The sequence below is a fragment of the Sturnira hondurensis genome, unplaced genomic scaffold (genome assembly GCF_014824575.4).
Source record: "Sturnira hondurensis isolate 20B ecotype Veracruz unplaced genomic scaffold, ASM1482457v3 Scaffold0015596, whole genome shotgun sequence".
Taxonomy (NCBI): domain Eukaryota; kingdom Metazoa; phylum Chordata; class Mammalia; order Chiroptera; family Phyllostomidae; genus Sturnira; species Sturnira hondurensis.
Genome location: NW_028088227.1, coordinates 13,650,741 through 13,674,145, shown reverse-complemented (window position 1 = coordinate 13,674,145; position 23,405 = coordinate 13,650,741). Strand labels below are relative to the sequence as shown.

Sequence of the window (23,405 nt, the reverse complement as noted above, 5' to 3'; positions counted from 1 at the left end):
TATAATTTTGTTTAAGGAGAAAGCAAAATACAGTAACAACCCTACACTATTACCTTGAGTTTAGTTACTAACTCCTCTTGCCCTCAATTTCCTAACCCCCTCTGAAATGGGGATTATTTAACATACGTTAGCAACCTTTTTGAAAAGTATTGTGTACAAAAAAGAAAAAACTCATCAAAGTGACTGACACTTTTAAACTACAATTTAAAAATTAGTGGGCAGGAAAGGTAATGTTATAGATTTTGAGCACTGAAGCAGAAGCCAATTCACTTATACTTCTCAGAACATTAGATTAGCTTGGGGCGCGGGGAGCGGGGAGGGAGGGTTCTTGCCAAAATCATTAAGGAGGATGATCTGAGCATGCCTTACAGCAGAACTTTCAGTAAACAGGAATTACCTATGAAGAAAATCAGGAAGCCAAAGTGTTTCTTTTTATGAATTTACATCCTGCCTTAGAAAATCTGGATAGGAAATAAAGACTGATGCACTCCCAACTGTATGTTTAACCGGCTATTATTCCATCAAGGAAAATCTGAGCCAAAGCTCAGATTCAGTGAAGGGGGTGGGGGTAACATAAGAAGGCTGAATGTCATGAGAAGCCAAAGATAACCAATGGCTACAATTAAACTTGATTTGGAAAAAACTACAAACAAATCTGTACTCCAGGATTGCAGATTCCTTAATCACTGCTTGCCCTTGCCCCCCTCTCCCCCCATTTCAGCAATAAATCCTCCAGGTTTTTTCTTGAAAATAAACATATGTGCGTGTCCACGAGAATAAGAGGCTAGTAAATTAATCCTAATTTCCTCCTCCTCATTATTATTAATAATATTAATTGTGTGTTTCCAAGCTCCTCTTAGCTTTTCCAGGGTTCTGTGATGAGATTCTACTTTGTTTTGCACTCTTCAGTTTGATCAGAGAAAACGCTCTCACCTCCGTAATACTTCCCCAATTTATACTTCTACCTTCAAATAAAAAGACACTAGAAAGGCAATATAGCCCTTTCTCTCCAGGCAGGTCCCCTTGGTTTGGGGGAATGGCAGATGTCTTTCTGCAGTGACAGCTGCAACCTTCTGCAAAGCAGAAACTGCAGTTCACTCTTCCCCCTCCGTCCCCCGCCCTAACTCACTACCTCAGGAGTCCACATAATCCTTAAAAACACATACACAACTCCTCCAATCTCGCATCCCCTCTCAATACACTCTACAAGCCAGGATGCCGGCTGCCACAGTAACGCACTACCCCTCTCGGTGGCCCCACCCATTTCAGTCCCGCCCCCGCCCCGACACCAATGGTGGCTGCTCGAAGCTCCCTGGGGATCCGTTGATAGGGTAGCTCGGACTGCCACTCTTAGGGTGTGTCCCGCCCCCTTCTCACTCCAGGCTGGAGCTTGAGGGGCAGGAGCATCAGCGCGAGTAGCTGCAAGCAGCCGCGGCGGCGGCGGAGCTTCGTTGCAGTTGCGCCATCTGTCAAGAGCCCAGCGGGAGGGGAGGGGGCTGCCGCGGGAAAGGAGGAGGGGGTCGTCGTGAGCCGGAGGCCGCGGAGACCCGCCCGCCCGCCTGCCGACCGCGGGAACCGAGGCTAGGCTATCCTAAGAGCCGCGCGTCCTCCGCCGTCCGGGCTCGCGGCGCTTCACCCTGCGCACGGAGGGCTCCCCGGGCGCACACAAAGCCGCCGCCTGCACCTTACCGCCCGGCGGCCGCCGCCTGCGCCGGAAAGGGATCCGGCCGCCGGGCCGGGGATACCCGGCGCCGCCCCCTCGGCGCTCTCGGAAGGCCCACCAGCTCCCGAGCCTGCCGGAGCCCCCGGAGCTGCCTGGGCCGCGCTGGAGGAGGGCGGGGAGAGGACCATGTGAATGGGTTCCGGAGCCTGAGCGCCGCACAGGTAAGCGGCAGGGGATGCGCGGTGGGAGGCCGCGGGGATGCTGCAGAGACCCGGGCCGCCGGCGCCCCCGCGCAGCACTGCCCCCGCCGTGGGGCCCCGCGCTGCGGTTTCTTGGCCGCCGCCACCTCCTGGGCGCCCCTCTGGGCTGCCGGGGAGTTGCCCCCTCGGGGTCTTTCCGCTGCAGAATCGGAGGCATCCCTGCGAGGTGCGGCCCCGAGGTAGCACAGGGACCCATTTTCTCGCCTGTGAGCGAGCGCGGGGTGAGAATAGGAATTGGCTCAGTGGAGAGGCTGACCCAGGCTCCGCCCCCGCCCTCCTTTCGGGGGCCCCCCGCGGGGACCCGGGCTGTGTGTGTTGTTTTAATGTCAGGGATGATGTAATCACTTAATAATTGATGCCCCTTGCTGCTTCCCTCCCCACCCCACTCCACCCCACTCCACCCCTGCCCCACTCCTCCACCTCTCGGCCGTCACATTCCCTATCGCATCCTCCTGCCTATTTCTGGCACCTCCCTTGCACTTCCCCCATCCTCCCGTTCACTCTTCCTGTGCCACCACCCACCCACCCTGTCCCCTGTTCTGGAGCCTTCATCCTCTTCCTCTACTCCCCACCCTTTCTCCCCCAATCTCCTTTTGCCTCCCCTCCCTGCTTGCTGGATTTCCTCTCCACTTCCCTAGATCGATGACTGTTTTTGTTTGGTCGGCTCCCCTCTCTTATCTTTGCGGCCGCAGGGCAGGCGTAGGGGACTGGGCCAGAAAGAGGCCACTGAGCTTGGGCCCAGGCGGAGATTTGCTAGGACTCAGTGAGAAGAGAGATAATAAAATAACCTTTCTTGCCCCTCCTCCTCCAATAAATCACACAGACTCTCCGTGTGCGTGTGTGCGTGTGTGTGTGACACAAAGAGCTCTTTCAGTGCACAGAGCGGAGCCGCACAAAGTACCCAAGGATGGGCGCAGTGCTTCTTGTTTCTCTTCCCTAGAGCTTCCCTTTCTCTCAGATAAAGCAGTTGATCTTCTCTCTGAGAGTCTTTCCTGCCACATTTACCAAAGAATAAATGGCCCCAGATGCAGGGTGGCAGGTGCTAGCATTTTGCTGTATTCATGGACCGGTAGTGTTGACTGGCAGCTGCAGTATTTTAGATTTAAGGGGGCAATAATTCCAGCCATCTTGAGAGTTGCTTTACTTTCAAGGTACCCCTCCCCCCCAGCTGTTTTAACGCCCTCTCTTTTAGGGCATAGGTCCTAAGAGCTGAGGTGGCATAAATTGATTTGGAGGTTGAAACAGTTGTTTCTGAATCAGAGAATTAAATTGGTGTTTGATAAGAGGGGAGCAGCCTGACTTGCTTCTTCTCTCAAGTCTACAGAGTGCTAAAGTCTTTTGAAATGAAATCTTGCCTGCCTGCTAATTTTGCTTTGTCCTTATATTCAAACAAGTTTCTGGGGCATTGATCACAACATTAAATTGGCATTTGGAAGACCGTGGATACTGTCTCTTCCTTCCTTCAGGGCAGCCTTCAGAGACCCACATCCTTCCTCTCACCACCCAAGTGACTACAATACATTCCACCCTTTGTGCTCTTTCTCCTGAGTCCTTGCCCCATGGGTACTGTGAGGAAGGGGCTCACCGAATTTTGGAGGAAGTGGTTTGTTAACTATCTCAGGTTTCGGAGGCACTTAGCTATGAGCAAAGGTTGTAGAGAATCTTTTGACTGAACTCTTAACCATTTGCTTGATGTTCCTTTTAAAAGAAGAAATTTTCATGTAAATCCAGAGGCTTAATGTTCTGCTTTGTAAGCCAGTGACTATTACATGCTTAATCAATAATGTCAAAACGTAGGTTGAAACAGATGATTCCTAAGAGCATGGCTCTTTGACTGTTACAAGTAGTAGAACTATCTCATTTGTTTTTCAAACATTTATTAGAAAAGAATTGTTAAGGTTCATTAACATTGGCTTTTGCACTTTCTAAGAACATTCATCATGGGACTTTTTATATTAAAAAAAGCAGAAGGGTTAATGACTGTACTGAAAAAACAAACGGTTGTTTGTTTGATGCCAGACCCAGGAAGGAAAGCAGTACACAGTAAATCTGCACGGTGTTGACCAAGTTAGAGAGGCTTTAGGATAAGGTTGACAGTGAACAAATGCACGCTCAGCTTTCTGTGCCTTCACTCCGTGCTTTCTTCTGGGTCTGGAATCTCCGACCCCATCTGATTTGCTCTGGTACTGGTTAACCTTCAGGGCCCAGCTCAAAAGTCACCTCATCTGTAAACCTTTCTCCATCCTTTCCCCTTCAAACACATCATGCTTCCAATTTTGTTTTCAAACTTCAGCAGCAGGCATTGTGTTTGGCATGTGTCTGTTAACACCATTAGTTAATTAGCACTGAGAGAAGAAACCTGGTCTTAATTTATCTTGTCTCAACAAATGTGAGTTAGGTCTTTGGTATGTGCTAGGCACCTGTGTTAATTAGGCCAATGTTAGAAGCTATAACAAGTAGGCCTGCAAAAATATAATGGCCCAAAAGCAATAGACATTCATTATTCCTCATGTAGTAGTCCAAAACAGGTATTTATGGTCAGTGGGGGAGGTGGCTTTCCTCCATGTAGTGATTCTGGGCCCCATGGTCTATCATCTGTCTCATGGTGCTCTGTTGTAACCTGCGTTGAGCTAGCAGAAGGACAAAAGAGGGAGGTGGAGGGGGTGCACCCACTTTTTAAATACCTCGGTTTGGAAATGACCCCCATCATTTCTACTTACATTCTTTACCAGAGAGCTAGTTCTATGGCCTGCAAGGGAGCCTGGGAAATATAGATTAGCCAGGTGAGCAGATGAAAGATCAAGAAGAAATGTATTTTTGGCCAGCAGCTTTGCCGTATTTGAAGGCACAGCCATTGCTTTCAAGGAGTTTGTAGGCCGAAGAGAATTAGATTAAATTGAAACCTAGAGCCTATACCCATCAGTGCTTTTGCTCTTTTGCTTTTACAAGTTCAGATCTTTTCATTTCAGACATCTTGCTTTTTGACCAGTTCCCTCTCGGCAATCCCTTGTAATATAGTGATGTGATAGTTCCTATTTTGCCTTTGATATGTTTCTTTTTAATTTTTAAGTTCCAGTGGCACCGTTCTTGTCCTCATTTTTTACCTGTTGATTTTAGAGACTCCCCAAGTGGCTAAGGGGGTGCTTAGAAATCACAGCCCCACGTTCTGTCCATCGGAAGAGGAAATAAAGCAGATTCAAGAGGAGGAACTTGTTACCCCAGGTCATGCTAATGGGAAGGGGCCTCCGTCAGCCCAGCTCTTCAGTCTCTCTTGAGTCAGGGAGTCCCCTCCGTCGCTCAGCTGCCCTGACTTGGTGACTTTTCGCGTATTCCACGGAGGTACGTGAGGGGGGTGAACTCAGTGTTCTACATATCCCTGTTCTCCACGGGCCTCCAAATCGTTGGAGCAGTTCTGTCTGTTCTAGTCATTATATTTAATAGTGTGCTTATCGTTGCTATAAACAGTTCATTATATTCATCTGTTCTGAAAACATTAGCCCAGTGTGTTATCGTGGGCAAGGCACGGGGAGATAGTCCTGAAAATGAATACATTTGTTGCCCTTGCTCTTGAGGAGCACACAGTCTACTGGAGGAGATAAAAATGATTAATAATACCTAACTTTTATTGGGCATTTGCTATTTGTCAAGCACTGTTTAAACTCTAATCCTAACAATAATGACATGAAGTGGTTTCATTTTTAATCCCCATTTTAGAGATGGGAAACTGAAGCAAAGGGAGTTAAATAACTAACTCAGGATCATATAGCCAGTAAGCAAGCGGTCGAGTCAGGATTCAGGCTCAATTTGGTTTCAAAGCCCTTGCTTGCTCTTAATCACTAGGCAATATGCAAAATACTATATATGGATACAGTGATGATAGTAACTAAATGTGTTGCATGCCATGAGGGAGGTGGTAGTGTAAATGCTTTGAAATTGTTGGGAAATAAGACTTTATGTTTCGGTAAAAAATAAAACATTCATTTCTACCTCCCTTCCTTCCATTTAGACGCTTGTCTATTGCTCACCTAGAAAATAGAAAATAAAATCAAATCTTAAAATGGGAAAGCACAGCATGTTGATACTGGAAATACTTTTACTCATTGTGATTCTTTATTTTAAGCTGGGTTCTTCTGGTGATCCACAGATAGATCTCTATGAGATTGTGGGTTGTCCTACAGATTTACTCATTCAGCAGCGTTCATTCGTTGTATCTACCATTTGTCAGATATTGAACTAGATGATGCAGGGGCAAAGAGATGCGATTCTGCCCCAGAGAACTAGCCTGCAGGAGGAAGTCTCTGACCACTATGATACGTGCTGTGATTCTAGTGATTCTCACAGGAGCAAGGGAGCAGACAGGAGGGAGCATGAACTCCACAAAGAGGTGGGAAAGTGGGGTGGCCAGGCAGAGAAGGCTGGAGGAGGAGGTGTCTTTGAGATAAAGAGTAGGAGTATGGGGAGCAGGAGTCCCCTAGTTGACTGTTGTGTGATGGCCATTGCCCCAGAAGGAGTGGGCCACAAGGCCAACGCACGGACCTGTTGGGGACTGGCAGGGGTTCAGGGTGCGAGTGAGGGAGATGGACAAAGGGAGAAGACAGGGCTGGAGGAAAAACTGAGAATAGTTTTGTATTTTATCAGGGATGTATTTAAGAGTTGTAAGTGGAGACACTGCTTTCATCTGATTTTAATTTGTAAGAATCATTTGTCCACAATTGGCTGTTGACCAGAGGCAGTCAAGATGCAGGGAAGGTAGAAACTCAGATGAGCAATAAATGAAGATGGAACAAGAGACAGAATAAGAGATGGTGAGATAGACATGGGGATGGGCAGATGGGGGGAGAGAGACACTGAGACCAGCAATTCAGTAAGGAAAGCTGGTGTGTGTGAAGCAATGTCTTTATCATGGACACTTTGTACTTTCAGCTCTAGGTATCTCATAGGGAGTTGAACAGAGGGTCTGGAGTGAGGAGTAACAAATATAAATCTGTTAGCAGCAAGTTACAAAATACTTGAAGCCATGGGTGTGGGCAGCATCCCTCCAGGAGAGTGCAGACAGCAGACAGAACAGACAGGGCTGAGAGGAAGCCTGGGAGCAGAGGGGAGGAGAGGGGGCCCAGGCCCTGTGTGGGAGAGGGCAGCTCGGGTACGGGGCAAGCCCTGGGGAGAGACACATTCTTCATTCCCAAGGGGAGAAGGTTATGCCCTAGAGATTAAGCAAGATTAAGAATGAAAAGTACAGTTGGATTTAGCACCACAGATCTCTGAATCCAGCATCAGGGGAATGGAGGGTAGAAGTCTAAAACTCTCTGCTCCCCAGACCAAGGTAGAAATAGGAATCAAAACCTGCAGAACAGACAACCCTACGGGACTCAGAGGTCATGGGGTCCAACATGTCCAGAGAGCCCCAGAGAGCTAAGTGACTTCACCAAGGTGGCAAAGTTACCACTGTGAGTCAGATTTCAAGCCTTTCAGCTCAGGACCGTATTTGGGGTATGGTCCTGGTTCTACCCTTCCCAGCTGTGTGAACTGGACCAAGTTACCTAATCTCTGTGCCTTTCTTTCTTCACCTTTAAAATGGGGGTAATAGTTTCTACCTCAAGTTTTGCTGTAGGAGTCAATGAGTTAATAAATATAAAGCACTCAGAATAGTACCCCACATATAGGAGAAGCTGTGTGTTTGCTGCTGTTGTTAAAGTGTCTGTGCATGTGTATATATGCACATGTATACACAAAAAACACACATGTGTATACACACATACATATAATATATATACCCCTTAAGGAGGGGAGGATGAAAAAGTATTGTGCGCATAAAAGCAAATCTCTTTAGAAAGAGATTTGGATGATTGCCAATTCTGGATCAAGAATTATTGAGGAAAGGTAGGAAATTAGTTCAGATAGGATGATTGAAAACAGCATCATTAGCAAGTCTTCTTAAGAAATTTAGAACCTTTTTTATTCTTGAGAGTAGAAAACAAAAGCACTTTGAGGGTAGCCCTCTAAAAGGGTTTCTTTGTTTTAGTCAGATAGTCAGAATTTTAGACTGTTTACAGTGTAGATCCCTTGAGCCAAATCTCACAACGTCTTCGTGACTTTCTGAAGGTGGAATGAACTATGCGGTAGGAGAACCCGCACAAGTCATGACTTTCATGTACTTGGTTCCTATAAAAAAGAGGTGATGTGGGTCACTGAGAGGAGTATAATTTTGTAATGTATCTAGTTGAGCAAATATAATTTTTAGCTACTATAACACATAAGTAGCCTAGACAGTGTTATCCAAATGGACTTGGGTGACATGCGGTACAGATAACTTAGGGATAAGTGGCACTCCGGACTTGATTAGAACACGGTAATCCTAGAAGGATGTTAATTGAAGTGGATTTATGGTCTAATAAAAACATGGGAAGAAAAGATAATGCTTACTGGCTCATGAAACTTTAACAATGTTTATAAGCCTGTGAGTTGCTGTGATATTTGTATGAGAGCATTTTTTTGTCCATCTCAGCCTACTTCCTGAACAACCCGCAGTGCGCCTCACCCGGGAGGTGAGGTAGCCCAGGTCCTGCCCTGGGTCCCCGCCCTGGGTCCCCGCCCTGGGTCCGCGCCCTGGGTGTCCTTTGGAAGCAGAGACTGTCGCTGTAGACCTGTGACTTCCCCAACACCTGGTTGGTTTGGTCAAATATGTATTGAGTACCTATTAACTGTAAGTTTTGGAGGAAAAAATACAGTATAGGAAACTCTGAACCCACTAGTTACTTCAATTCAGAAAGCTTTTCCTGAGGGCTCCTTCTTTCGGGCCTTGCATCCCTCTCTGTGCCGTGGTGTCAAAAACCCATGGCAACCGCAGCTGCCCAGGCCTCTCTAAATGCAGCATAACAATAATAATGCATACCGTTTTTATGAGACCTCAGAGGCCTTGTTAAGTGCTTTACACACAGTAATTTACTTAATCATAACAACTCTGTGAAGCAGGTATTATTATTCCCATTGGTCAGATGGGAAGACTAAGGCTCAGAAAGGTAACTTGCCCATTGTCACACAGCTAATTACTAGAGAAGCCAGGTCTGTCTGGCTCCTAAACTCATGCCTGCCTTTGCTCCAAAGCTGTGGACACTCCCTGCCTGTTTTCTTTCTTTTTTTTTTTTTTTAAGATTTTACTTATTTATATTTTAGAAAGAGGGAAGGGAGGGAGAAATAAAGGGAGAGAAACATTGATGTGAGAGAGAAATATCACTTGCCTCTTGTATGTGCCCTGAACCTCCATCTCAGCATCTGCCCTTACCAGGAATTGAACCAGCAACATTTTGCCTTGCAGGTTGACACCCAACCAACTGAACTAGTCAGGGCACTACCTGCCTGTTTTCAAGCCTCCGTGCCTTTGCTTTGTAGTTATTTCTGTGTTAAGTGTTGGTGGTACAAAGGTACCTTTACCAAACCCTGTGTAAACCTCACTCCTTCTAATGGCCCCATTCAAGACTTACATTCTGGGCAGTACCCCCTTTGGTCCTGTCTCTGGGTCCCCATGGCCCTTGGTTGCCACCTCATTATCACCCTCGTCACAGACTGACTTATAAAGCAGAGTGAAGTCTGCTGGGTGGGAAGTGGTCAGATACTACTCCTTTTTTACTGACTTCTGAGCTCTTTGTAAGTCAGGTTTGTATCTCTTTCAGAGTTTGGTTTCCCAACACAACAGCAAACACTATTTAATGAGGCGCTGTTATTATTCCCATTTAATAGGGGGAGAAACTGAGGCATAGAGATTAAGCGATTCAGAGTCAGGGGTGCAGAGCTAGGATCTGAACCCAGGCAATCAGTCTGGGTCCAGAGTCTCTGCTCTTAACACTGAATTTGTTCTCTCTCTCAAACGAGATTCTAACTACCTAGCCCCAGTCCCTCACAGTCCACACACAGTGAACATCAGCCCTTGTTCTTCCATCCACCTGGCAGATTGACTAACAGACTCTATTGAACCAGGTCTTAGCTCCTAATAAGGAAAGAGCTTTAGGGCAATGGTGCATGAATGGAAGGATCTTATAGAATGCATATCCCCAGGCCCTGTTCTCATGTAGTAAGTAAGGGGTGGGCAGGGTTGAACACTGAAATCCTTTCTGTACATGAGAATGGCTTCTGAGAGATGAGAAATGAAGCAAACAAAGTGAGTCTCAGCCACTGTGATGGGAGCAGGCCATGAAGCGGTGGGAAATCATCAATCAGCCTGAGCCACAGGGAACAGCACCCCAGAGGAGGCTGGAGATCAGAAACCCATCACAGAAAGACCTCTTACCTTGTATTTTTAAGATTTATAAGTACCTGCTTCTTTTGAATGTGCCGGTGGGATTTTATCTGATGAATTCTAAACACTTTCATTTTCTTCAAAGCGTCCATCTTTGAGGTACTCAAAAATAGTAGGCTTTTCATGGAGTTGTATAAGGATTCCATCTGCTTTATACTGAAAAGTAGGGCTTTAATGGAAAATTAGAAATGAGCCCGATCGCCTTTCCCACAACAAAGCCCAGGGCACTTTCCTCAATCCTTTCTTCTCTAATCCCCAGAAAAAGTTCCTGAATCTGTATTTCTGTGAAATCCTGCCCAATTTAAATTCTACTGAAAAGGCAAGTAAATACCAACAAGTCCCTTCAATTCCACTCATTGTAGTATCTATTTAAAGCAATAACAATTTCAAATGCTGCTGCTTATAAAATATGATTTGAATTCTAACTTCATTTCACAAACTGTATGATATGTTGCCTGTAGCTGGGCACACACACAGAAGGATATTTAAAAAGTGCTGATTTCTGCTAATGGTTTCTCTTATTGCTCTCAGAGTCTGAAGGGCCTCACCTTTTTGTTGTGTAGTTTACTGTCTAACCTGGAAATACAAACAGAGCACCTCATTGTTCTCAGATATAGGTGCTCAGTTACCAATTCTGAGTTGTGAACTCCAGCATTCCGTCATTCTATATCTTTTATCATTGTCTCTGCATGACAGTGTCAGTTCTGTGACTGCCCTTTGTATATACCTTTGCCTCGTCTGTATTCTCCTGATTGCCCCTCAGGCTCCCCCGTGATTTGCAAATAACAATTCTAGTTGCAAAACAAAACAAAAACAAAAACAAAACCCAAGTTAAAAAAATAAAACAATTCCCTTTATGTTACTCCTGTATTTTCTAGAGTGAGTGAGGAAGTGTTGATCTGTGTCAGAATGGATGTGCTGGCCGATGGCGATCCGGGCTCCTTTTGCCTTGTCCCTTTATCAACAGCCCAGTGAGTAGGAGAAAGAGCAAATTTCTCAGCCTGGCATTCAGTGTCTTCCAGTGTCTCCACATTCTTCGTTATAGTTGGCTCACCTTGTTCACCACTACTTGAACCCCTGATTTGTTAGATGTTGATCTAAATACCATTAATGTGGACTATGTGCTTTAGCCTTTGTTTTTTTCCTTCTGGAATCCCCTAATCCTTCTTTCCTTCAGAATTCTATCCATTGTTGGAATTCCAACTCTGGGAAGATTCCCCTAGTCCCCTCATTCTTCGGCATTGAACATTTATGTTCCTCAGTTACCTCCTAATAAATGATGCCTTAGGTTGTTAGTTAATTCCTGATGTGAGGAATCCAGTGCGTAGAGAATTTTTGTGACTGGCCCAAGGTTATACATCCAGTTACTAATTTGTTTATTTTTAATTATTACTGTTATTATTATTACCCTCACTTGGGAGAGACATAGGAAGGGGAAACCCAGGGAAATGGAGAGTTCCAGAATGACACTGAACAAGGGTGGCTTCCTGTTGAATGGGTCTCTACTTAACAAGATAGAGGTTCAGGACTTTACACATAAAGAATTCAAGAACCTAAGAGGCTAGGCCCTCTTTGTAGGCGGAGCTCAGGCCTTAATGCAAGTGAAGCTTCACTTGCCAGCCCTCGGCTTACCTCCTATGTGTGGCCTGGTTCCTAACAGGCCAGGGACCAGTACCATCCTGCTCTGTGGCCCAGGTGTTGGGGACTCTTGTTCTAGAAGAATGACCTTTTTGTATATTGTGCTTTTTAAAATCCTGGATGTGTGTTCTGGGACCTCTGAGACCTTGCATTATGACCAGCTGATTTAGTGGGGATAATATTTTGAACTGGTGTTCAATTTACTTTCCCTTTTTCCTAATTCTTGTTGCCCCAGGAGTCTCCCTCATTGAGACTAAGGATGCCATTACTTCAGGGGGAGGGCAGGCTATAGTCTAGGACAAAGAAGACATTGTTAAGCTTGACTTTCAAAACAGGCACTTGAAACATGTTTCAGAGATCAGAGTTAGCCCAGGCCTTCCTTGTAGAGGCAGAGTTTGTTAGAAGAAAAATGACTTGTGGATTTCAAGGAGCCAGATCTCAGAAGGCCTGGCATGTATTGTACAGTAAGCCGTGCAGGAGGGAAGCTGCTGGAAGGAGGAAATACCTTACGGGGTTGGAGAATGGAGCATGTAGAGATTTGGATGAGGCTAGAGATAAGAAATGAATGGGTTGCTGGGATCCCCCACTCCAGGGGGATGGAGGGAGATAAGAAATGAATGGGTTGCTGGGATCCCCCACTCCAGGGGGATGGAGGATGATCTGCTTGCAGGCAGCATTTGAACCCTGGGTCCTGTTCGCAACTCTGGAAGGAAAGCATCTTATGATGCGCCCTGCCGCGGGGCATGTTTAGGCAGAAACTAGCCCTGAGATGATGTCCCCTCACAGTTCCCCAGTGCCTGCATGTGGCATACAGAAATCATGATGGTCCTGCAGCCCCCTCAGGCAGATGTGGAGGTGCTAAGGGAGCCGGGTGGGAGAAGCCTGGGGTCAGAATGAAGAGGGCACAGAATGGACTGTGCAGGTCTCACTGCTGGCACATGACTGCAGGTATCCACCAGTCACACCAGCAGAACCAGGCCAACATTCGAAGCAAAGGGATAGGACGCCTCAGGGACTCCGGTGAGGGCTTGGAGGCACAACTTGGACCAGGCTCTGTCCCCATCCTGTGGTAGCCTATCATCTTCCCCTGGGGGGAAGGAGCAAAAGGGAAAGAAACACAGCCACAGGCAGTTTGAGATGCAATCAATTTGACTAATTGCCCTGAAGCAACTAAAATTTTAAATCTGAAGAGATAAAGTTATCTGGAAATAGCAAGATTGTTTTCCTGTCATAGTAGAAATGTAAAGGTCATGATCAAGGTGCAGTCAGCTACAAGAAATGAAGTAACATCTTTTGTATACAGCTGAGTCGTAAGTGTAGGTTTCAGACCTGCCACACTGCATTTGGGCTGCTGCTGCTGCTGATGGTTTACTTGTATCCTTATATATGCGTTTTCCTTTGAGTAAATCATGGGTTAACAGTCCTATCTCAGGTTCCTCTTGAAGAAGAAGTGGGATGATCTCTCCTCTGAAGGAGCAGAGTTGTTCACCAGATATTCCAAAGTATAGCTGAGATTTGGGCTTTCCATTGTTTAGTAAGAGGCAGTTCTTCTGAACGCCCTGGAAGGAAGGACCCAGTTGCCATGGAGCCTCAGGTCCCAGGAAAGTGTTGGAGTTTCAGGCCTTTCTCCGTGAACATTCTGTGATGCTGGAGGCCAGAAGAGAATTTTTACTGGGTGTGATCCTTCCTCATTTTAAAAGTTCCACATTTTAAAGGCATCAGGGCGAATACCAGCGATTGTAGTCTCTGACTGAGAGGGGAGAAGCTCCTCATTTTTATTCCATCCTCAAGGACTAAATAAAGCATGAGTTTATGAAAGGATTCATTTCCAAGTATAATTCATAAGTAGTTACTAGAACACTCAAATGAGAGAGAGGGGAAAAAACCAGTTAGCTCTTTTCAATTACCTTTCATTTCTCTTTGACATTCATACAAGGGTGATACTGCATTTAAGAAGCTGTTTTCAAACCTGCTGTTTCTTAAAGTGCCTAGTAATTTTGGCAGAGAAATCTGTAGTCTTGCTTTAAAAGCATCCATTTGGCAGGGTGGGGGGAGGTGGGACATCGCCCGTTGGGATGCCGCTTTCGTATTTTCCTACTAGAAAATTACTGTGACGTTTTGAGCACGTTTTCTCCAAATGTAAATATGTTTTATATTTTCCCTTATATTTTCTGTCAGTGGGAGGCAAGAGAGCTGGAGGCGGGGGACCCTAACATTTACTGAAGGGAGTCACTAAAATAATTAAAATTATAGAATTTAAAAAATCTTGATTTATTAACCGACAGGTCAATTTATAACATTCTGGGTCTACAAAATAGTTTTATTCAAATCTCAAAAATAAAATTTCTAAAAATTAAAAACATGTCCATGTACATTAGAGCAAAACAGAACTTTTTGTAAAGATTATCTAAACATTACAAAGAACATGAGACTAACTATTCGTGGTAGATATGCATTCTCCTTACTCAGCTTTTTATCGCGTGTCTCTAGCGCTCATGTCCCTGCTTTTTTAAAGGAAGAATGAATTGTTATTAATTCTCTCATAAAGTTGCCCATAATCTCCTTCAAAGTTGCATTTTATATTTAATATCTGAAATTGTTACTCTGTTCAGTTGGCATTTATGCACATATCATAATATTTTTAACTGAGAAAACAGCTCTTTCTAGACATATACTTAAGTTGAGAGCAAATTCTGCTAAATGAAGGCTTCTCTCAGACTTTTTTTATATTGAAATTTGTGAGTATTTTAGTCCAAATATTATCACAGGTCTTCTTACCCCTACTCAGGATTTTTACCTTCCGTGAGTATTTTTAAAAGACAAAATCTATGAAAACAAGTTCCTCTATGGGCCGTTCAAATGTTTTATCACATTTAGATGGCACAAAATCATAGATCTTTATAATTTCACTCCATTCTTATACCGAATATAAATGTACTCAGTTAAAACTAGGGGCACTATTGAAAGGTCACCACAACTCGAAGTACTCCAAAACAATACAATTTCAGAATTCAGTCGTGGTTATTCTTGAGTTCGCATGGCTTGATGTGTTCGGCTCCGCCTTTGCTTTGTTGTCTGTGACTGCAGTTGGGCTGAAGGTTTCAGAAGCTGAAGTGTCACTGCTGTGATCAAAGATTCGTAACTGCTTTGGAAAAGAACGCACCCAAACTTTATAGAATCCATCTATCATACCATTATGGCACACCTGTGTTGGTTTAGAGAGTCATTTCTCAAACAGTCCTAAAATCCGGTTTATGGTGACAGGCAGCAAAATAGAAGGCATGAACTACCATGCTGAAGTAGGTGTTTTTGTATTTACAAAACACTGTCACAAAAACTTGTAGTTCAATTTTTCTGACTATTTGTCACTTTCTACATCTACACGTACAGTATCTTCGGCATTCGGAAGGATACAGCTACTTGTTTGAGTGCAGCTATGAATCTGCATATGCCATACCCAATTCCAAGGAATTTCGTTACCCTAGACGTCTTAATTTAGTGAGGACAGTTGTTTTTAGCACCACAAAACTTGTATTTCTGTTACATTGCAAAAAGGAATAATTTCATCTCCTATATTCCTTTTCACAATTTATAGTAGCATTCACAATAACATGAAATATTTTACCAGTGACAGAATGAATTCCCACAAGAAATTCATTGAGACTTTATTTTCATCTCAAGAAATAAAATAATCAAATTGTTATTAGAATTGATTAATCTTTCTGTTTAAAATACCTGTTAATACTAGCATAAAGATGGACTCACTCAACTGTGCTTTTTTTCTTCTGCTAATAAAACCAATACATTAAAACTATCACTTCACTTTCTATATATGCACAAAAATCTAAACTCAAACGTAAGTAGAATCAACAGAAAAGCAGCCATTTGATCTAAAAGTCTTGTTTCCTAGGGCGAGCGTGGTGGTAGTGCACCTCCCACCGCTGCATGTGTTAAGTTGTCATCCCGGCCCAGTCCTGCTGCAGTGACCGGTAACGTTTGGAGAGGTTGCTGCTGCTGGTGAGCAGATTGGTGGCTTTGGGTTTATGTTTTAAATGATAGCACTCTGGCTTTCGTGGTGGATAATAAATACTGGTAAACATGTTGTGTCTTTGAACGTTCATCGTCACCTTTCCCGAAAAACAGAAATTTGGTACTCAGTTTTTCATTAAATTTGCATTTTTTTAGCTCATTGCTGCTTAAACAGATATTGCTAAGTAAAATAGCATAACTATTAATAAATGACAGAAATACTGTAATGAGAGCAGCCACACCACTCTTGAGAAGGCCTTTTTCCACAAATATTTCACCTACACCTCACCTGTAACTTTCACTGATGCCTGTTGATTCCGCTGCCTAGTGTTTTGTGTATCACAAGCTGCAGCATGGGTCATGGCACGACGGGCTAGTAGCATCGGAGTCTGGCACAACTGAGACTGGGAGGAGTTAGCTGCCCTTAGCTGCTCATGTCCGAGTGCTCCCAGTTTTATTGGTGAGCATCCCCCGTGTTGTCCTTGAAAGGGGGGTGTTCACTTGAGCCAAGATTGGAAAGGACAAAAAGAGATGGATTGCCACTGGTTACTGTTCAGATTTAATTACATGTTAAGGTGAAAATTCACCGTGCAGTTATCTCACCCTTGGTAGGCAAGACTATGGCAGAAACTGGAAGCATACATGCACCAATCTTGGTGTATTTTAATGCAACTCTTAGTAATAATACCTGGCTTAAAAAAATCTGGATAAATACTGAACCCAGCCTGCTGCTGGAACAATAGGTATAATGTAGCATTTTCACAAACAAGCCAAGGTGTAAGGTCACCCTAATTACAGATCACATTTCTCCATCTGCTTTGCACCATCCTTTTTGGCCTGGACTATTCTGCTAACGTTATGACTCTGCCTTCCATTGTTGTTGACTTCCATTCCCACTCCCACAATGGCTGAGGGAGCTTTTTAAAATCTATGTGGGATCACATTGCTGGGTAAAAGTGTCTTCCTGTTACATGAAGTCCAGCTTTGCATGCTCCCACCCCCATCCACCTCGCCCAGTAGATTTTAGCTTCTAGGGAGCACATACCTTGCCCATGTTTTCTTTGTCACTAGTGCACATGAGAGCTGCTAAATATATTTTCTCAAAGGAATGAACATGTAGTGCCTTGCTAATCTCTGGCAATAAGGAAATTGAAGTCCAAATCTCTATGTCCTACATATTGTTATCTCTATTAACAAAGTTGTACAGCAGAATGTCCATTCTCTTGGACAGCAGAATGTGTCACGGGACTAAATCCTCCCCAGAAGCCGAGGCATTGTGGTGCCTGCAAACCTTTCTGATTCTCTAGTCTTCCAGCCCCTCCCTAACCAGGGAAGTAAGTGTGAATTATAGGTAGTCTATTGTTTCCACTGGTCAGAGATTTTGTGTGAGTTATAGGGAGTCTATTGTTTTCCCTACCAGCTCAGAGACTTTGTTTTGGGTTCACTCGGTGAACGTGAGGAGGGAAATGCTTCTCTGATTGATGTGGGGGAAACTGGGGCAGGCGATGGGGGACGTAAAGGAATACCTACTTTGGAGTCATGGTTTTGAGGGCTTGCACAACTGCTTTCTGTTGGATCTCTTTTTTAAACATGCCACTGTTCAATTTCATCATGAATGCCTTTCCAAGGACAGTAAATGGTTCCACACACTATGACATCGTTTCCATGGCAACTAATGCATTTTAGCAAAGAGAGACTGCTAGAAGTAGGCTAAAAAGGACAGATACAGAAATGGCACAGTATAAAATATGGGACAACGTGTGTTGTAGTAAAGATTTTTTTCCCTGACTTCTTGTTTAGAAAAAACCTGTATTACTAGGTCCTGGCTTCTTAGCTCTTACTGATAAAATTTGCACTGCACCCACCACTGTCTAGTGTTTTGCTGACGTATTTTCTTCAGGTGTTACTCAGATTTGTTCATTTGCTTTGACGTGGTTTTCTCCATCGATGTACAAACATCTGTAGTTTCATCAATGGTAGAAATACGTGATCCCCACCTTCGTCGCCTGCCCCTCTGGCAGCCGCCCCACTTCTCTGCTGCTCCCCGTGGCAGAGCTTCTTGGGAGGCATCGTCTACACGCCCCGTCTCTGCTCTGCATTTGTTCCAAGATCAGAGCCTTTCCAGCCAGGCTTTTGCCCCACAACTTGATCCGGTTGGTCTCACACTGATCCTCTAAGGCTGTTACAGTTTTCCTCTTTTGTTTGCTTAGAAGCTAACATGACTAAGTATGCATTTCAAATAATTCTACCAAACATCAAGCCCATGTATGAACATGTAGGTAAACCCTGGTTGAAAGTGTGGGGGGGGTGTGGATCATGTTATCCTGCTTTTTGCATCTTAATGTATTTGGATTATTTTGTTATAAGATAATAGAAACCCCGCCTGTGCTGTTAAATAAACCCTGAGTGGAGGGCAGATAGCAGTCAACTTCCTACTTAAAAGAAGGAGAAACCACAGAATAGATCTTACATAAAGATAGTAGCAAACCAGCCTCTGGAGTGGATACTGCTTTNCTACCAAACATCAAGCCCATGTATGAACATGTAGGTAAACCCTGGTTGAAAGTGTGGGGGGGGTGTGGATCATGTTATCCTGCTTTTTGCATCTTAATGTATTTGGATTATTTTGTTATAAGATAATAGAAACCCTGCCTGTGCTGCTAAATAAACCCTGAGTGGAGGGCAGATAGCAGTCAACTTCCTACTTAAAAGAAGGAAAAACCACAGAATAGATCTTACATAAAGATAGTAGCAAACCAGCCTCTGGAGTGGATACTGCTTTCATTTAAGTTCAGTTGGGCCATAATTCATTTTAAAATTTAAACCAGCACTTCAAAATTGCACAGTTGTATAATAACTGAGGTTTCTGGCTTCTCTTGAAAAAACCTGGAAGTTCTAGCAAAACTGAATCTGCAGTCTCTCCTGTCTACTGCCTGCCTAGCAGCGCTGCAGCTACCCCCGGGACCGGGGGCGCTCTTCAGCCGCCCAGCTCCTGTGTACCTGCTCTACTCATTTATTCTACCTGCTGGCCTGGCCACTGTGGGGTTTAGTACGTGAGCCTTGCTGCACCCCCTTCCCTGCACCCATTCACAGAGCAGATAAACAGCAGAGCTAGCAATGGAACTTGGTTTCCAAGCCAACTGCTTCCTCTCTGGCTAAGGACCAAAATTCTGTGTTCTGAAACACAGAATTTGTAGGTCAGTAGTGAGAATTTATAGGTCAGTGGTGAGGTGCACCCTTGGGTGGTAGAGCCTACAGTTTGCACTTTACTAGTAAATTGGAAAAGACCCTGCGGCTAATCGGACTGGGGGCCTTGTTGTATTTGGGATGCCTCCCCCTCTTGTTCGCTTTGCCTCGATCAGAAGTCAGTTGCGTGTGCTATCAGTCATGACACGCAAGGTGGAGGTGCTGCAGGGAGAGTGTTACCACTTATGTGTGTAGGGGGCGGGGGCTGGGCGCAGGTAGGCAAAGAGGGGAGAATGGGGTCATCTGTATTAGTGTCAACAATAAAAATAAGGTTAAAAAATTTTTTAACTCTTGCCAGGAGAGAAAGGCACCATCCTCATACAAGAGGGTTCAGGTTTTCTATGAGCATTTATTACCTTTTCAGTGAGGCAAATTAATATACTTATATAAAAAAAATAAGAGCAAGACGGTAGGACAAACTATATATGACATTAGCCAAGCCCAGGGTTGTCCTCCCAGTGTGGGAGACTTGAGGATGTTCCCCAGCCATCCCGCCCGACACTAGACCCTTTTTTCTGAGTTCCTTCAGCACGATGCCAGCGTGCTGAATATTCCCTTGGGTGGCATTAATATGTTTCCAACCTTGTCACTGCCCTGTGCTCTGCCCCATTTTGAATGTACGCTTAACCACTCACTGCTGCTTTACCAGGGTGGATAAGAGGGGAGAAGAGGCTTCAGGTGCTGCCATCTCACACCCTGTTAGAAGGTTTGTGTTTGCAGGGGCTCACAGGACAATGAGCTAGTCTAGGGCCAGAATGAATGGCGAGAGGAAAATACATTTTTCTCGGGGGAAACAGGGCGATGAGGAATACCCACAACAAAGGGCCTTGTCTGAGCTGGGTCCTGTCTCCAGGGTTTGCCCCAGCTGTTGGGCACACAAGAGGTTGTGGGGACCCTCCCAAACACTGCACTTCGTGTCTGTGCAGCTGTGGAGGCATCTGGGAGGCCCCTGTGAGAGCGGGCCTGTTCCTGGGCTTCAGGCAGGGAGCCAGGGGCCACCCCTTCGCCAGAGAACATCGAGGAGCTTCTGTGTACGCTCTGCATGTGTCTCTGCTTTCTTTGGCATTGTGGCAGAGTCTGGCCCTGCCTGGTCTTTTTTGTGCCTTGGGTCCTAAGTTAAGAATAACTGAAGAAACACGGCCCCTGTTGACACACTTGATAGAGAAGTTGCTATCAAATGACTATTTTATCCTCAGTCACCACTGACATCACACCACGTATAGTTCTGAGGTTCTCACTGTAGTTTTGGTTGAATAGAGCTATGATCGTTGGAGCAGAAAGAAGCCATTCAGATGTGAATATGTGAAGACGTGTCTGGTAATGTGCAGATGTTTTTTTGGCAGATCAATGAATATTTCAAATCTTTTGCAAGTAGTAAAAAGGGTTGAATTGAGTATAGAGAAGATTCTGTAGCAAGAGAAAAGTATACCACATTTCTCTCCCAATCTTCCTTTCCTTAAAACAGGTAAACAAAATTCAAACCATGATTTAAATCTTTCTTGGATTTGTCACGATCCCCTTAAATCTCCTTCACCACATATGAGATGTGATTGTGACTCTAATGTATTGAATCTCAGTTTCTCAGTCACAGTTTCAAAATAAAACAGGAAACACTGGGGAATATTTCAAAGTAACAGCAGAATCTCCAGATTGGATTATTGTTCATTTGTAGCTAAAGACACTGGGCTAAATCGGATGAGAAGGTCATCTTCTAGCTGTAGATAGGCTCTGCGTTGTATGTGAGTACAGCCTTTCTCCCCTCACACACCCCTACTGCTACCTGCGGTAGGAGTGAGTGGGTGGGTTCGATGCCGTTCCATTTCTTTCCTCCTTGTCGGTCATTTCTTCATCAGTTCCTGTGTCACAGCTCCTCACCACCCTCAAGCCCTGACCAGCAGAGATGGTGCTTGTCCCCCTGTATTGCAGGCACTGTGCTCTGTGTATCCTGGCCAGACAGACTGGCATTCGAGCAGGGGAGACTGAAACAGGTAGTAAATAAAGCACTATAAGAAGAGAGGAGAGAAGAGATCTAGTTCTGCGTAGAAATGAAACCAAAGAAAACAAAAGTGAAAGGGTGATTTCTGTGCCGGGCCCTGTAGACCACTTAGGAGAAAAGTATACTGACCCAGCAGGGTTAGTGAGACCGGGATGATGATGCTAACTAAGCCCAGGAATATGCTAAGGGCCGCATCTATTTTTCTGTCCCTTCCTGGGGGGAGAGGTGGGTTGAAAATACACTGGTCAGAGGAAGCAGAACTACGTCCCTAACTGGCTGACTCCTTAGTTGACGTGCCGCCTCCACTAGCCTACCACCTACCTCCTCTTACCCACTGCTCTGCCCTGTAGCATCATCAAGCCTCTCGAAATTCTCTGAACCTATGGCTGTGCCCCTTTGACCGGGTCTTGTTACCCCTCTGCCTGCTCTCTAGTCATAAGGTGCTTTTGATAAGTGCCTATTGGAGATGCCCCCTAGGTATCTGGAAATACGGAAGTGGTGGGTGCTGGCTCAAAGTTGAGAGCTTCTCAGTTTCGTTTTTAGATTTTTCTCTAAAAATAAAAACTGTTCTATATTCTCCCAAAGAAGGAAGATTTGATCTGATCTAAATAGCTGGGAGTTCAATAGTCCCCCTTTATCTTCAGGGAATACATTCCAAGACCCTGAATGCATGCCTAAAACCGTGGAGAGCACCAAACCCTGTCTCTTCCGTGCAGACACTTCATGTCTTCTCTTTGGCATATCCGAGTTACCAGCACCACTACTCTTGAGCTTGGGGGTCATCACTAAGTAAAATTAGGGTTATGTGAGCACAACAAGCACTGTTGATCTGATAACCAAGACGGCTACTAAGTGAGTAATGGGCAGGGAATGTATATAGCGTGGATACACTGGACAAAGGGATGATTCACATCCCAGACTAGAAAGAGGAAGATGTCGGATGCTACTCAGCACAGCATGCAATTTAAAACTTATGAACTGTTTTTTCTGTAATTTTCCGTCTAATATTTCAGGACTAAAGGCAACCAAAACCACAGAAAGTAAAACCATCAATAATGGGGTACTACTGTCGTTCTTTTGGTCAAGGCTTTGTCCTTTAGTTTCTAATTCCTCCAGTGGATCACAAATTTGTAACATTTACGTGTCAGCTTTTAACCTGAGGAATCTGGGTCATTTAAGTCAGGTTTCTCAATCAAAACATCAGCACTACTTCAGCAGAAAAAATAAAAGCATGGAAAATGTCCTAATGCCCACAAGCCCACAATTGATACATAGTCAACTATTAAAATATCTGTGTAACTTCCATATTTTTTGGACTATAAGACACTCATCCCCCCTCCAAATTTGGGAGGAATGATGATCGGTAATGCTGCCGTTGAGTTCTGTTTACATTTACATTGGTGAAATATTATGTTATTTATGTTATTAAATATTTTACCACATTTTTTGCTTCAAATTTTTTTTTCTATTTTCCTCATCTAAAACCTAGGTGGTGCCCTATGGTCCGAAAATACAGTACATGTGCTCACCCGTCATCTACACACACACAGGGGATGGAATTGGAAACTTAAAACTTGAATGGTCTAAATGTCTAGATTTCAAATAAAGATAATGTAGGAAAATAATCGGTCAAAAATGATTCTTAAAGAAAATGAAGGAGTCATTTAAATAAAATGTGCCTCTTTTTCACTTGAAACATTTCATGACCAAAATTTATTTATTCCCAACTTTTCAGAAACACAGCCTTTATTTAAGAAAGATATGTGTGGCTTTAAAAACAAACTCCACTCTTCATTCTCGATGGGGTGGCCACATGGATTTCACTTTCAGGCAGTTCTGCTTCATCCCTCCCTATCTTCTTTGAAACAATGGAGCTGGTATCTAAAAATATCTAAGGTCCCATGTGCTTGCCGAGAGTCTCTGAAGTTAAAGCTGTGACATCCTTCTGGTTTATGGCTGCAGGATAATGTGTATATGCATCGTCTTTGTCAATTAGCTACGTCTGCTTTGTAAGCCTGAGACAGAAGTCAGATGATGCTGTCTGTACATATATGGATACGATGCCTTGTGCAATAGTGAGCCCGCAGCTCCAAGCAGCTTTTCAGTTTTCCTTTTGTTACTGGTTGCTAAAGTGTCGTGGAGGGAAGGCTCATTCTTTCACAGCCTGTTGCTGAGTCAGGAGTCCTGTGTGGTTGCCGTCACGCTGCGCGCCTGAGAGAGGCTGTCTCCCCAATACTTTGGAAAAGGGCAATGGTTCTTCAGCTGCTTTTTCTGTGGCAG

At 44.4% G+C, this 23,405-nt stretch overlaps 1 protein-coding gene across 6 annotated transcripts in view; it reads left to right on the top strand.

The window, feature by feature from the left end:
* Positions 1–1,390: 1,390 nt before the first annotated feature.
* FYN (FYN proto-oncogene, Src family tyrosine kinase) overlaps positions 1,391–23,405 on the top strand; it is a 205,109-nt gene continuing 183,094 nt past the window's right edge. For all 6 annotated transcript variants that reach the window (XM_037065062.1, XM_037065066.1, XM_037065065.1 and 3 more), the window contains exon 1: positions 1,391–1,884. The gene's annotated coding sequence lies outside the window, so the exon portion shown is untranslated. The remainder of the gene's footprint in view (positions 1,885–23,405) is intronic.